The following is a 16633-nucleotide window of genomic DNA, read 5'->3' as shown; positions in this document are numbered from 1 at the left end:
AAGTCCAGGCAGGGCATCAGTCTTTAGTAATACGTCTCATCCCTCCTTGGTGAAGTAATCAAGTTTGCCTCCCATAAGCTCTTCAATCTCTCTAGAGAAACACACTCACTTCCTCTCATCACCAGGTAGGATGGGTCTCAGCTAAACATCGGACAGTCACTTCTCATGAGCTGATGACAGAGTTCACCTGTATAAGCTGGTCCAGATAAGTAGACGTGCTCATCCAGACTTTCTGGGTAGGAGGGTCTTTGAGAGCAGAGGAGATGAGTGGACAAGCACAGCGTGGGGGCATGCAATAGGTCTTATTTGTTAAAGTTAGAGCGGTTTGCATTGAAAATTATTTTTATTTTTGCTTTTTTAGGTCTCGGCTAGAAGCGAGCGAAGCTCGCTCTCGCCAAAGACCTATAGTTAGCGTGTCAGCTTTCCAGGAGGACAGCACTGGCCGCGCGCGGCGATTTGTTAAGGTCACGCGCACGAGAACGCGCTCGCGGCCAGGTGCTGTCCTCCTCGAAAGCTGCCTCCCTTCCCCGTGCAGGGCGGGCCGCCGCGCTGCCTGCGGCGACCCGGAAGCATTGCCGGCCAAACCGGAAGTAGGTGCTGTTTAGAACATGGAGTCAGTCTACTGCTGAGAACGTTACTAGATTTTTTTTTGTAGGCATGGGGATTACAAGTAAAATGGTGAGCTAGCGCTGTGATTTAAACCTGCTTTCAGCAAACTCTTAAGTTGGTTATTTATATAAATGGGTGGTATGTAGCAATTATAAAGTTTTTGCTTTGATTTTTCCTTAGCAAACTCAGCTTTGTATGACATTAACTGCATAAAAACGTTCGGCTTTCACATCTGTGTGTGACTCTGTATAAACCCTCTGCCTGGAGGTTTAGGATGCATTCATGTATATAGCGCGAGCATGGTGCACGCTGTCATTTACTTTAAGTTTAATGGCTTTCGCATCTGTGTGTGACTCTGTATAAACCGGAGCCGCCCTCTGCCTGGCAGTCAGTACTGCTCTGTCCCCTGGTTCTAAGTGACAAGTAGCCACCACTACGGAGCCGTTGCCCAGCCTGGCGCTAAGTGCTAACTTCTAAGCACTTCACAGCCTGCATTGCTCTGCGGATCTGAGCTTTTTCGGGACCGGTGCCCAGTGCCATGCTGTTCACAGCCCTTGGTCAGGGGCTGGTGCACAGCGTTTAGCTCTGAACTGTTCCCCTGCCCCTGGGTGCGCAGCGGCAAAGGTGTACAGCTCTTCTCTTAAAGCTGGGAGCTGAATGTCACCCCCGTGCACCCTGAGCTTCGCAGTGCTCTGGTGGAGGGCTGGCTCCTAACAAGTACTCCGCGGCAAAATGTTACCGGCCCAGTGCTCTGAGGTGACGAGCCCACCCCCACTTCTCCCCCTTCCCCTCCCTTCTCGTCTTTGTACGTTCGCCCTGGTATCCCGGACGTGCGGGTGTTGTATATATGTGGTGTCAGTTTGTCTGGTTTGCTCTTTGTGTGTAGGTGTTGTGCGCTTCTGTCTGCGTGTCTATGTGTAGTTTAACAATGTACTTGTTTTCCCTTACATCTCTGTATATTTTTAGGGTTTTACCCCCCCACCCCACCACACCACAATGTTTGTATCCCTTTCCGCACACACTTTCTCTCCTGGGCCCAGCCCCTCCCCCCTCCATTCATTGGCTGCTAGTCACACGCCAACAAAAGAATAAACAGTCGGCCTCAACACCTGCCCTCCAGCCCTTTTCGGCTGCTTCAAACACTTTTCTAAATCTTATCTTTCCCACCATTTGGCATCGCCTTGCCGCATAACTCTTTTCGCCATTTACTTGCTTTTAACCTTCCCCCGTGTTGGCCGTCCTTTGACATGTTCTACTGCTAATCAAAAGATCGTAGAGCAATAAACAAACGCTGTAGCAGTTGTAAGCCGCTGTCCCTCAAATAAGCATTCGCCCAATCACTATTACTACCGATATTTAATCTGATTCTTCATATTTCATTTTGCCCTTATTAATTAATTTCCACACTTACACGCAACTGTACTCTAATAAGGCTTTATAAACTCCTTCATGAACTGTGCACAATACAAGCCCACACCTCCCCTCCCTTTCCAAAGGCCTCTACAATAGCAGTTTCAGATTAATATGCTCAATAGGCATTTGCAATGCAACAGGTCTCGCATTTGCGGTACTTTGAGCTAAAGGCATTCTAAATGACAATGCCTTTTATTTATGTGTTTAGAAAACCTGAAAGCAATGCGTAAACAAGTACTTTGCACTTATAGCCATTGCTTACGAGAAGCAAAGCTGGCAGTAACTGCGCCCCTTTTACTGACAGCCTTGCTTCTCGTAAGCAAAGACAATAAGTACAAAATGCATGTTCACACACCCCTTGTATGTTTTCAAAACACATAAATAAAAGGCATTGTCATTTACAATGCCAATAGCTCAAACTCTTGCAAATGCGAGACCTATTCCATTGCAAATGCTTGTTATTCCATTGCCAATAGTGCTATGCAAATATAACTACTACAAATAAAAAACTAAAAGTAAAAAAATTGTTATTTTCAAACGCCAACAGCTCTAAGTTTAACAAATGCGAAACCTATTGCACTGCAAATGCTTGTTTGCATGTCACCCCGAGTGGGATGGGTATGCCCAGAAGTGGGTCCTGTGTTTTCCATGCCACTGGAGTCAAGCTATCCTGACTGATGAGGGGTGAACCCCCTAAACTAGATCTAGGATGCTTGTTTCCACTCCAGGGAAGACCTGGCCTGGCAGTTCGGGCTGAACTGTTCTGTTTGGGCACAGGGTCAAGACTGCCTTGCATATGGCTGGGTTCAAACAGGAATGGCATGAGGAGCAAAAAACGATCGATTTAGCCCCAGATCTCTGTAATGGGGTGACTGTATGACATTGTTCTGCATTCTGTCCATCAATTGTTCTTTTTTGCAATTATTTGGGCAGTGGCATAATTAATTTCTATTTGTTTTACTTTGCATTTATATTAACATAGTTCAATAGGCTATGTGTGGGATGTTATGAACTACCAACATATTGTGAATGGTTCAATAAATCCATAATCTTTCGTGTCACTTAGCAGGGGGATCTTATGATACATTATCTTGTCCAACAGGTAAAATGTCCTTCCAACCATGATGTCAGCATCACCCATGGAACCAATGCACGTCATCGACATGTAGGACAGCTTAACATATATATCCATATTGCCTAAGACTACAGAAGGTAGAACACTAGCTTTATTAAATACCATCCACACGTCATCCTGAAACAAACCCATTTGCCCTTTGACATTCCTTGCAAATAAAGCCACAGTTTTTACATAGCAAGCACACTTTAATGTAGCACCACTGATCTTCCTCTTAAGCACATCTAGTGCTTAATGTGTGCTCATGCCACTAAGTAGTATGCACCTGTGTTCTTTTTTGAGGTCTACAAGTTTTCTTTGTCAGACTTTTACCCATAGCAAGAGAGAGGGGGGCGGGAACAAGGATGAATCAAATGTGGATAAAGAGCGAGAAAGGAGAGATCGTAAAGAGTCTGGAAGAGTCAAATAAAGAAGCAGGAAGTGGAAGAGAGTAGAAGAAAGACATGAGCTGGAATCACAACCAGGCAGCCTTGCTCTATGGCAACCACATCAAACGAAACACTGTCCCTAAAACAATAAACAGTGCAAGCAGGCGAAGATTCTCAGGACAATTTACTCATGGAAGGGGGTCTGAAAGAGAAAGCTGCAGGCTGGAGAGAGGGAGGGACTCTGGGCCATCTTCTGTACGTATGTAGGTGTTGTATATATACACACGCTTATTTTGGCAAACGGGGCAACGCCTGGACTAATGGAATTACAATTACAAATGTAACATGCGGGCAGGCAGATTAAAAGGCAATGGGAAGTCACACTGAGGGCCACGGAGCAAGTGGGCAAGGAAAGAGAGGGACGTGTGGGCGAAGAGAGATAGAGAGAGGAGGTAGGGAGCTGGAGGTGAGCCGGCAAGTGGTGCACGCGCGTGTGCTTACTGCGAACGAAAGTGAAAGCGCAAGTATGTCGAGCCGGGAGAGCAGTCCTGGGATTTAGTTTGAAATAAATGCATTATGAAGTTGGGGTCTTGGCTTTCTTCTAGTGACTGCTTTGAAATAACATTTACAATAAATATTTGCAACAGAAAAAGCCCTGGGCTGGAAACATGGTGCCAAGGAGTAATGTGGCAGCCTTACGGGATGATGTGCCTTAGTGCCCATCAACTTGGAGCCAACTCTCCAAAGCGCTAGATCCCAAGTAGAGGGAGGGAACACAATCAGCAAGCTGGTAACGCCTGGTCACTGGGGGCGGGGCCACAGGACAAGTAAAGTGTGGCCCTCCCAAACACCGCTCATTCACAAAACACCTCCCCTCCCAAGGAAGCGCCCCGCCTAGGCAGGGTCAGAGAGGAATCCAAAATCAACCCTGGCCAATGAGAATACACAGGCTTATTTGCAGAACTAACCGGGCTCACACCATGCAAGGCCAGTCTTCACTGAACTCCTCTGACATGACCACTATATAGCCGCTATGATGCAGGACCAACTTGGCCCTAGCATGTATTGTGGGAACTTTTTTCCACTTTGTTTCCACTCCTGGGCATCCATGTGACAACCTAATGCGTTCTGGGATTTGTAGTCATGAGTTGCTCCACTGACCCAATTGGATGGACTCTAGGGCCGACAATGATCGAAATAGGGTCCCCTGAGGATTTAGAGGTACTGCAGGCCTGGCAGCTACAACGCTGACACAGATTGGACTCATCACCCCGTTCCCGCCAAGGAGTGGCTTACCGATGCCTACTTTTCAAGAGTTTGTGGCCAACTGTCTCTGGAGGGACTTGAGAGGCTGGAAGCCTCCAGACCACACTTTCCCAGCTGTCCTTCTGACGTCACGCTCTGCTCGTGGTTTCATGTTTAGTCAAAGCATCATTGCTTCATGGACCAGCTGACATTGGAAGCTGGAGCCACAGAGATGAAGTGAGAGATAAGAGTCATCAGACAGCCCTCTGGAGAGTGGTGCCTACACACGGCAGGGAGCTGCTGCTTACAAAAGCCGTGTCTTCTGTGCATTACAAAGAGGTTTTAAATGTTGCCCTGGAAGAGGCAGGATCTGTGGAACCGGCCACATTTTATGCAGTTTGTTTTTATGAAAATGGCGAATGAAGGGTTGGGGTGGATTTTTCACAAAACGATTGAATTGTATGAAAGTAAGACAGTGCAGTGTGAACTGCATCACAAAAAGAATAGGTTTATTGTAGAATGATACATGATATTATTAAAATAATATCAGTAGATAACATGATTATTCGATGGTCCTTGAACGGCTATTAATTATCCTTCGTTATAAGTAGATCAACAAGTCTAGTTTTTAGGTCTGGCCTTTCTCATCAGACCATTATTGTTCCACAAATTCACACATAATCCACATACCTGGAGGGGCTTTTGGTTAGCCCGCCCCCTGTACTGCTCAATTGCCATTCACATGTTGGTTCCGCCCCCAGCACAGCATACAGGGGCAATGAGTCAGCCCCCATTGTCAACTGGCGACCTTCACTTCCAGTAACTATGCAAAGTCTGGGCACACTGTCACATCCACTTAAAGTAGCTCCTTTCTCTTCAGTAACAAAACTGGCTTAAATAGTATTTTATTTTACTTGTATTTTTTTTTATTAATTCCAAGTATCAGCCATGTATTTATTATTTTTGCACTTCGGCTGCCCAGTAAAATCTTAATTCGTTTTTCTGTCTTCTTTTTAATGTTACTGTTAAAAGCACTTGGGTGTACTTTGTATCACTGGAGGTACGCGTGATTGGAGTCCTTGGTTAGCTGGCGATGCTACAAATATTAAACACCCCGTCAGTCTGCCAAGGCCAGGTTTACTGGCTTTGCCAATGCTTGTTCGCTTTGTATTCTGCTACTTGTTACTTGTAGTTCTGCATTTATTATACAAAAACCGATAAAATGGAATGCAAGGGAAGAAATAGGAAGGGCTGACCTTCGCACACCTGTCACACAGCAAACTGTGCGCTCTTGTGGTGTTCTACTAAGTATCAGATCTTTTTGCTTGGAGGTCACAATTGTCATTTTTAAAAGAAATGAGTGTTTTAAAACAACAGCCTCAATAAGGCGTCCTTGTAGAAACCAGCGCTGTAGTGCCGCCCTGCGAATCCTGGGCGCGGTATTACCGACCCCTGGTGAGAACCTGTTGAATGGGGAACGCCAGGGGGCCTTGGCACGCCCACGCCTGGGGGCATTGGCACACCCATTGGTATACATTTCCACCTATTCCTGGTCCCTTTTTCTGAAAAACATTACAAAATGTTACTTCCTGGCTAAACGCGCGCGTGGCATTGTTCCCAAATAATTTGTAAACTGAATGTATACTGCACCTGCGGTTACCAGCTGAAGCGGATTACTTCCCACCGCAGGGGCGGCCGTAGGCAGGCGCGCAACACCCATTGGGCTCACCGGGCTTCAGCCCCCCCCCCCCTCGCCTCCTCTGCCCGGGCTAAGATGACACGCACTGAAATGATGCAAGAAGGCTGCGCATCCGATCCGAGAATGTGATTTTTTTCATGCTTTCTGAGAGGCCCAGCAGCCCGAGCCAGCCAGCCAGCCAGCCTCTGAACTGTTTCAGCGAGTGAACCCCCCTGCCCCCACCTCTTGTTTTCCTTTAGAGTGGTGCAGAGGTGAAATCCTTGCCTGAAGGCAGGGATTTCACCTAAGCACTTGATGGGTTGTGAGCATGGGGTATGAAGATGTGCACAGCAGGGGGAAGGCATGGCCAGTGCAGGTGAAGCTTTTCCTTTGTAAAGGAATTTCTGCTGGCATCATAGCCCAGGGTGTGCTGTCTGTGCACTTGTATAGATGTGTATACCATACAAGTGCACAGACAGCAAACCCTGGGCTATGTATGACGCCAGCAGGAATTAATTTACAAAAAAAAAGCGTCACCTGCACTGCCATCCCTTTCCCCCTGCTGTCTATGCATTTGACCCACATTGATCTACACAGTGAGACCTTCGGGAGGGGCTGGATGCCAGGACACAGAGCTGCAGATCAGCCAGACTCCACAGTATAGTATCAGAAGAGCAGGCAGCAGTTTTTTGTGTAAGTTCCAGTAACTTTAATGCATTTTCAGCACAGCATTACCTACTGCCTGCATATCTAGGTTACTGTGAATGTTGTTCTTGACTTACATACATAGAAACGTCAAAGAGGACAGTCCCCTCCAAATATGCAAATGTAGTGTAAGTTTGTAATGTTCATTTTTTGGGGGGGTGCTAGTGGGTAATTTTAGAGTTCAGGGTGGGTGTGGGTTTTAGGGTGCCAGTGAGTAATTTTATGGTTCAGGGTGGGTTCCGGATTGGGGTGCCAGGGGGTAATTTTAGGGTTCTGAGCGGGTATGGGTTTTGGGGTTCCAGGGGGCAATTTTAGGGTTCAGGGTAGGTATGGGTTTTGGGGTGCCAGGGGTAATTTTAGGGTTCAGGGCAGGTGTGGGTTTTGGGGTGTCAGGGGACAATTTTAGGGTTCAGGGTGGGTATGGGTTATGGGGTGCCAGGGGGGAATTTATGGTTCAGCATGGGTATGGGTTTTGGGATGTCAGGGGGCTATTTTAGGGTTCAGGGTGGGTATGGGGTGCCAAGGGATATTTTAGGGTTCAGCGTGGGTATGTCTTTTGGTGTGCCAGGGGTAATTTTAGGGCAGGTGTGGGTTTTGGGGTGTCAGGGGGCAATTTTAGGGTTCAGGGTGGGTATGGGTTATGGGGTGCCAGCGGGGAATTTATGGTTCAGGGTGGGTATGGGGTGCCGGGGGGGCAATTTATGGTTCAGGGAGGGTATGGGTTATGGGTTGCCAGGGGGCATTTATGGTTCAGCATGGGTATGGGGTGCCAGGGGTAATTTTAAGGTTCAGGGTGGGTGTGGGTTTTGAGGTGCCATGGGATTAATTTTAGGGTTCAGCGTGGGTATGTGTTTTATAGTGCCAGGGGTAGTTTTAGGGTTTAGGGCAGGTGTGGGTTTGGGATGTCAGGGGGCTATTTTAGGGTTCAGGGTGGGTATGGGTTATGGGGTGCCAGGTGGTAATTTATGGTTCAGCATGGGTATGGGTATTGGGGTGCAAGGGGGGAATTTATGGTTCAGCATGGGTATGGTTTCTGGGGTGCCAGGGGTAATTTAAGGTTCAGGGCGGGTATGGGTTTTGGGGCTCCAGGGGGGTGATTTTAGGGTGGTATTGGGTTTTGGGGTGCCAGGGGGTAATTTTAGGGTGTGGGGTGGGTATGGGTTTTGGGGTGCCAGGGGTAATTATAGATTTCAGGGCGGGTATGGGTTTTAGGGTGTGAGGGGGTTAATTTTAGGGTTCAGCGTGGGTATGTGTTTTGGTGTGCCAGGGGTAATTTTAAGATTCAGGGTGAGTATGGGTTTTGGGGGGCAATGCATCAAACTAACAAAAATGTGTGCTTTAATTGTTGTCCAGTTTCAAATGCAGAATTCACCACATTTTTTTCTCAGCTTGACCTGAGCATTAACCGATCCTGATTATCTGCCATTTTAGCTCCGCCCCATTGATTTACATTAGCCACGCCCCTTAATCTGCCATGTTAGCCCCCCCCCCGAAATTAAGACCTAGTTGCGCCTCTGGCCTTAGGCATGTGCAAGCTGTGCACCTGCACAGGGCCACCAAACCCCAGGGGCTACCACGACACTATATAACCTTAATATAATAATCCTCTGAGGATGGATACATATTTGCGTGGAGGACCCTGGCAGGGATTTGGCGGCCCTGGCTCTGTTCCACTTTCAAACACCCTGACCCCCCACTCTTCACTGGCTTCCGCGCTCCGCCCCGACCCCCTCTTCCGGGCCCCCTACCTACGCTCCCTGCCCAGGGCCACTATGAGCCTAGAGCCGCCCCTGCCCACCGTCTCATAACTTGGCCCAAAGAAGAAAGTTAGTCCGACTCCAAATGTCCCACGATAGGCGCGGGAAGTTCAACTTGTCACTTTTTTTTTTTAACTATATTTGTGATCAGTGCTTGAAAGGGAAATTGAAAAGTGCAGGTACTCACTTCCCAGAGTACCTGTTTGCTATTGATAAGTGCCGGGTACTCCCCTATTAGAAGTATTGCGCTCTGGCAGATAAGTGAAGGTACTGTCTCTTGAAATTAAAAAGTGCAAGTACTCAGTAGCTGCGAGTACGCGGCCATTTAAAGCTCTGCTTATGATTTTGATACAAAATTCTTTGTAATAGCAGATAGTGTTAGTGTGTCACGCGAGACATTAACATTGTCGACTAAAAGACCGACAGCTGCGCGTGCACCAACCTACTGAGATGTGACTGACTGAGCCCCAACCTTATGGCTTTGAGAAGGACCGAAGTGCCGAACTTCCCCCTGGTGGAGGCGGATGAAGTGCGCCCCGCAGCTGCTGAGTCAAGACTGAGAGCCCCCGCGTCTAGGGGAGGGGTGCCTTTAGTGCCGAGGGAACGGTTTCGTTTCCTGAAAGTGGGCAAGGGGAGGGTCGCCTGAAATGCTGGCGTCTTAAACAGCGCAGGAGCAGCAGCGTGTGTGGCGCCGCCGATTGTGGTGAATGGCTGCTTGTCGTGGAACTTTAAAGGAAAAGGAGCTGCGTCTGCTGGGAATGTAGCAGCACGCGCGGACCTCTCTAAACAACAACACAAAGTAACACAATCAATATAATACACAACATAACACAACACACTTACAAACTAATATAGTGCAGCCACGCAGTACAAAACTACAACAAAACAATGAGAAAACGCATCACAAAAACACAACAGCAAAATACACTTCACCACCACAACAGAAACACTGCATAATCAACATGCACAAACATTCTTGTCACACATTTCCACCTCTATAACACGGTGGTACGGGGAGGTTGTACCGCCTTACCACCAGGACATGGAACGGCGCCAGTCTTAATGTTTCGTGATACAGGCGCAACCCTCTTTAGAGGTAAAAGTGAAAGTAGCTAGGGAGGGCGTGTGCAGGCGGAAGAGAGGCTCAGGTTGTGCCCAGTACCTGCTAGTAAGCCCCCTCGGTGCCGCCTCCGGCCCCAGATGCTAGCCTGGGCCCCTAGCGCCTTCCTCTCTCCCTGTCCCTCAGTAGGCGATGCGCACTTACAAGTCAGTAGCAGCAGAGATAGCACTTAAGCTGGAGAGACTGCGCCGAAACTCGTCTCCAGGGGCCGCCGCTACGCTTTCTCTGTGGTTGTTGATGTCCGGGGGAGGCCGACGCTCTGGCACAACCCCTCTCCGCCTCCTGCTTTTTGGAGCAGCCGCGCCCCTTCCCCGGCACCACGTGCTGCGCACCGTCTAATGATGGAGCCCTGGCGGCTTCCTGCCAGAGCAGGAGGCCCTTGTGTGTTTCTTTCTTTATTTTTATTTATTTATGCGATTTTATATAGCGCGAACTTTACCCGAAGGTGTCAGAGCGCTTTACATAGGACCCAGTTTCAACCACAAGGACTGATGGTTACATTCGGAAAAACAGATTTGCAAATTTTTGACTTACATAAGAACCAGTTGAAAACATACGGATTTAGGATTACATGCGTTACAAAAAAAGGTACAAACAGAAAAAATTGCAAATGTACAAGAGATAGAGTCACACAAGGAGGAGATACAAATGGATAAACTCTAGGCATATACTAGAGATATCTCTATCTACTTAGGGAGGGGATACACATGGATATACTCTAAGAGTCACAGAGGAATGGTAGAGAGCACAGCGGACTCCTGCATAAACTAGTGATTAGAGTTATCTCTATATACATAGGGAAGGGGTAAGACTGGATATACTCTAAAAGTCACATAGGAATGGAAGAGAGCAAAGCGGACTACTGCATGTCCTAGTGATTAGAGTTATCTCTATATACATAGGGAGGGGATAAGACTGGATATACTATATGGATATACACATTTGGCCCCAGGCCCCGTGGTATGCCGCCAAACGAGAACTGAGCCGCGAACTGGTTTGAGAGTTAATGCACCTGCTGCTGCAGCTCAGGTCTCTGTGTAGCTCATGTCCTTGTTTTTAAAGAGGTCGACTGAAAACGGCGGGGGGTGTTTTTTATGTTTTACAAAGCAGGGATAGTTACCAGTTGTTTCAAGAAAGCAATTTAATTAACAGGCAAGCTACTGGGTTTAAAAATTGTATTTTATGTATTTTCTTACTGCCTGTTCTGTAATTCTCTGCTGAGGAGCACTCTCATCTCTTGAAGTAAAATTGTAGTCCTTCTTTTTTGTGTGAAATGTCCCGGTTTTTGGCTTTCAAATTCTGGTCATCCAAGCCAAAGTCAATGACACACCCCTGTCAGAAATAGGTGGAAAGAAGGAAAAAAGTTTTTTTCCTATAACAGTGTTGCTTTTTAAGGCCTCCCAAATACAGGAGTGAGGAGGAGGACCGAGCCTTTTGAGACTGTTCCAGAGCACTTTATCGCACATGGGAGGAGATGTGGGTGTGGCCAGAGATGCCGGCTTTGGATCTGTGAAATCAGGCTCGAGTCTAGGTGTGCGCTCAACATCCTGTGATTCTGGGCAAATCACGTAACCTCCCCGTGCCTTAAAAGCACACACATTGGTATAGCCAACATGTCTCGCCTTTGGGACCTTATGTGTTTAGCCATGCAGCACGTTGTCATGGGTGCTGTGCCGCCAGCGATTGAAAAGCTACACAAATACTGCACACTGGAGTATGCACTCTGATGCAGGAATACATGCTTGCCTGAGGAAATATTTATGGACACGTTCCAAGGCTTTTTAACGCACAGACAGAAAGACAGGAGCCTCGATGCAAGTCAAGTAAGTAAACAGGAAAAGGAGTAAACCCGTTATCCCAGCTGAGACCGGGCAAGTACTATAACAATAAGACAATGTCTCAACTGGTATATCATGCAGGGGGACTGTGTAAATTGTGTATCAATCACCTAGCACAGAAAGGGGACGAGGGAGACCAAGTAAGGGTAGCAGGGTTATTATTTGCATATAGAAGCACAAAATACAACTACATTGCAGTAACCATAACAACCAAATGTGCACTGGGAGTGTTACAGTGAATAAACGGCGCAGTGACACATGTGATTAGGAAACAACATAAGGCGGCGAAAAAACAGTGGATCAAATGAAAGTACTTACAAACTCAAACATAATTTTGTTATTTGCAAATGCCCCCTGGGTTGCCCCGAATGGCCTTGTAGAGTCGACGATGTTTCAACCTCTTTAACTTGAGGTCATCATCAGGACGATGGTTACACAATTAGAAGAGTGCTCTGGAGGCACTATAGGGGAGCGAGAGGGGAGTCCAGAGGATGAAATCCATTGTCAGGAGCCGCAATGAAGCGTCCCTTGGGAGAAGGCAGCGGTGAATAGCTGATGTGAGATCGGTTGGAAGGTTCAACATCCAATGTCAATGGAAGTGGCGTATGGGTACCTGGGCTGCGCTCTCAGAGATGAATAATGATGGCTGCAGGGGAATGGAGCCTTGGCACTGGTGAAGAATCGGACCAGCTAGTTTGTGGTCTAGAGGGCTGGCATTAGTCCGGGGGGTCAGGGGACGATTCCCCGTTCGCCACCCTACAGTGCCTCCAGAGCACTCTTCTAATCGTGCAACCATCATCCTGATGATGACCTCAAGTTAAAGTGGTCGAAACTCCGTCGACTCGTTTGATCCACTGTTTTTTCACCGCCTTGCGTTGTTTCCTAATCACATGTGTCACTGCGCCGTTTATTCACTGTAACACTCCCAGTGCACATTTGATTGTTATGGTTACTTCAATTTAGTTGTATTTTGTGCTTCTATATGCAAATAACAATCCTTCTACCCTTACTTGATGCAAGGCAAAGCACTATCACCTCCTGTGTGCGGCCATCTTGAAGCTGCTTTCTTGATAAATGTTACAAACAAGCATTTACAATGCAATGGTCTCAGCATTATTAAAGGTAGAGCTATTGGCATTGCTGATGATTTTTTTTATCATAAATAAATGGCATTGTTATTTACAATGCCAATAGCTTAATCTTTAAATAAATGGCATTGGCATTTACAATGCCAATAGCATAATCGCTCGCAAATGCATGACCTATTGCATTTACACCCACACAGAGCCACACAGACAAAGCCCCCCACACACACATACAGAGCCCCCCCACACAGGGCCACCCACACAGAGTCATTCACATAGAGCCACCTACACAGAGCCACCCTCACACAGACAGAGCCACCCACACAGACTACCTACAAAAAAAGCTATCTACACAGAGCCACACACACACAGAGCCAAACACACACACACACACACACACACAGCCACACACACACACACACACACAGAGCTCACAGCCCACACAGCTCTCACAGCTCCAGGGGCGGCTGGTGACATTTGAAAGTGGTGAGGCGTAAACTAATTTGCATATTGCACCGCAGCGAGCGAGCGAGCCCGAACCACCTTGCATCATCCATACATAATTCATGCATTAACCCACCCACCCATCCTGCATCCATACATCATTCATTCATGCATCCACCCATCCATCATGCATCCACCCATCATGCTTGCATCCATGCATCCATCCATACATCATTCATGCATCCACCCATCCATCCACCCACCCATCCTGCACCCATACATCATTCATTCATGCATCCACCCATCCTGCATCCAAACATCATTCATGCATCCACCCATCCACCCATCCATCCACCCACCCATCCATCCATCCTGCATCCATACATCATTCATTCATGCATCCACCCATCCATCCATCCATCCACCCATCCTGCATCCATACATCATTCATGCATCCACCCATCCACCCACCCATCCTGCATCCATACATCATTCATGCATCCACCCATCTATCCACCCACCCATCCTGCATCCATACATCATTCATGCATCCACCCATCCATCCACCCACCCACCCATCCTGCATCCATACATCATTCATGCATCCACCCATCCATCCATCCATCCACCCATCCTGCATCCATACATCATTCATGCATCCACCCATCCATCCACCCACCCATCCTGCATCCATACATCATTCATGCATCCACCCATCCATCAACCCACCCATCCTGCATCCATACATCATTCATGCATCCATCCATCCATCCACCCATCCTGCATCCATACATAATTCATGCATCCACCCATCCATCCACCCACCCATCCTGCATCCATACATCATTCATTCATGCATCCACCCATCCATCCATCCACCCATCCTGCATCCATACATCATTCATGCATCCACCCATCCATCCACCCACCCATCCTACATCCATACATCATTCATGCATCCACCCATCCATCCATCCATCCACCCATCCTGCATCCATACATCATTCATGCATCCACCCATCCATCCACCCACCCATCCTGCATCCATACATCATTCATTCATGCATCCACCCTTCCATCCATCCATCCACCCATCCTGCATCCATACATCATTAATGCATCCACCCATCCATCCATCCACCCATCCTGCATCCATACATCATTAATGCATCCACCCATCCATCCACCCACCCATCCTGCATCCATACACACACAAAGCACGAAGCACCTCCCCCCCCCACACACACACACGGAACAGAGGGCAAGGAAATCGGGAGAAACTCAGAGGGTAAGGCAAACGAATGCAAAGAGGGCAAAAAAACCGGATTAAAAGCAGGCAAGACAAACGGGAAACATAACATTGCAAAACATAACGCATAATGCTTGGCCTTACCTGGCTGTACCGTGAAGGTGAGGCGGGACTCGGGAGTCATACACGATCTGCAGCCTGGCACGAAGCGAGCTCCAGGCTAGATGAATTTAAGAGTGGAAGTTACAACGTTACAGCGGCGGCCATCCCGAAGTCACAGAGTGATTGGCCTGCACTTGGACCACTGGACCAGCCAATCCTGGTGCTGCATACAGCGCCAGGATTGGCTAGCGGGGCACCATGTCTGCTCGCCCAGTCCCCTTAGCAACCCCGGGGGCTGCGGCCCGCCCCCTGCTCCTCTCTGTAAGGGGAACTTGAGCTGGAAACCCATCTGCGCATGCGCAGGCTAGTTTCTGCCCAAACATTCACGTGCGCAGTACTGCTGCAGCTGAGTGGACTGTCACTCAAGCTGCAGCAGGCCCAGCACCCCCTTCGCACTCCGGAAAAGTCAGGTGTCTCCAGCATTCCCGGCCGGCAGGTAGCGCAATCATTAAATATTAGCATTTTTATTTTAGCGACGACGCGGTGGGCCATGGGACTTAGGGGGGCTACGCCCCTACGCCCCAATGGACGCACCGTGCCTGCACAGCTCTCACAGCCCACACAGCTCTCACAGCCCTCTACGCTTCACACACTCTGGAAAGGTGAGTTGATTTTGCAAAAGGTGGACATTTGGTGTGGTGAGTCTGAAATAAACAGGAGGCAAACAACCAGAAACACGAAAAGGTGTAAAGGCCCCCTATTCTCTTGTGACACCAAAGGCAGATCAGTTTGCAGAAAAGTGTATTATTCCATACACATCTTGAACCCACACAAGGTCCTAAGTACAAGCAGGTCAGCCAACAAGGATGTCAGTTGTGTAAGCATGAGTGATAAACACTGCATCATTAACAAACCAGTATGCCGCCCACTACCCCGGACAGACCTTTTTTAAACTTAAAATTGTTCTTAAAAGAAAAACTTTTAATATTTGTAAATATATTTGTATTTGGGAGTAATAACCTGAGGATATGTAATCACTATGCAGAAATCTGTTTTGTAATTAGATCGTGTAATGTTATAATAGAATATTGTATTTGTGTTTGTTTTATGTCTTTTATGATTTTAACAAAAATCGAATAAAGAGTATTTTGACTGACAGTATGCCGCCCATCATGTAGTAAAGAGGATTTCTGTAATGCTAGCGAGCCTGGAAAATGCTCTGAAGTATAAAAGACTACAGAAGCCCACTAAGATTTGAAGCTGCAATCTGCAGCTTGCACACAGAAGCCTGCATTCAGCAGGCACATAAACTAAATTAACTGAGTCTGTAATAAACACTAGACAGGGCACAGGAATACAGAGCAGACAGGACACGAGGCTTATGTGTCATAGAAACAGGAGGCAGGCATAGCACAGAAACAGGAGGCAGGCAAAGCACAGACACAGGAGGCAGGCAAATCACAGACACAGGAGGCAAGCAAAGCACAGAAACAGGAGGCAGGCAAAGCACAGAAACAGGAGGCAGGCAAAGCACAGAAACAGGAGGCAGGCAAAGCACAGACACAGGAGGCAGGCAAAGCACAGACACAGGAGGCAGGCAAAGCACAGACACAAGAGGCAGGCAAAGCACAGACACAGGAGGAAGGCAATATACAGGAGGAAGGCAATATACAGGAGGCAGGCAATTTACAGGAGGATTTGAAGCTGCAATCTGCAGCTTGCACACAGAAGCCTGCATTCAGCAGGCACATAAACTAAATTAACTGAGTCTGTAATAAACACTAGACAGGGCACAGGAATACAGAGCAGACAGGACACGAGGCTTATGTGTCATAGAAACAGGAGGCAGGCATAGCACAGAAACAGGAGGCAGGCAAAGCACAGA

The 16633-nt window shown here is 47.7% G+C and overlaps 1 protein-coding gene across 1 annotated transcript in view; it reads right to left on the bottom strand.

Moving 5' to 3' along the window:
• The window catches only part of LOC144798985 (transmembrane protein 272-like), a 215784-nt gene extending 205801 nt beyond the window's left edge, over nt 1–9983 (bottom strand). The window contains exon 1 of the mRNA XM_078670127.1: nt 9944–9983. The gene's annotated coding sequence lies outside the window, so the exon portion shown is untranslated. The remainder of the gene's footprint in view (nt 1–9943) is intronic.
• Between the last annotated feature and the right edge of the window lie 6650 nt (nt 9984–16633).

Source organism: Lissotriton helveticus, chromosome 12 (assembly GCF_964261635.1).
Source record: "Lissotriton helveticus chromosome 12, aLisHel1.1, whole genome shotgun sequence".
Lineage (NCBI taxonomy): Eukaryota > Metazoa > Chordata > Amphibia > Caudata > Salamandridae > Lissotriton > Lissotriton helveticus.
Note: the sequence above shows the minus strand (reverse complement) of the source record. Positions and strands in the feature narration are given on the sequence as shown.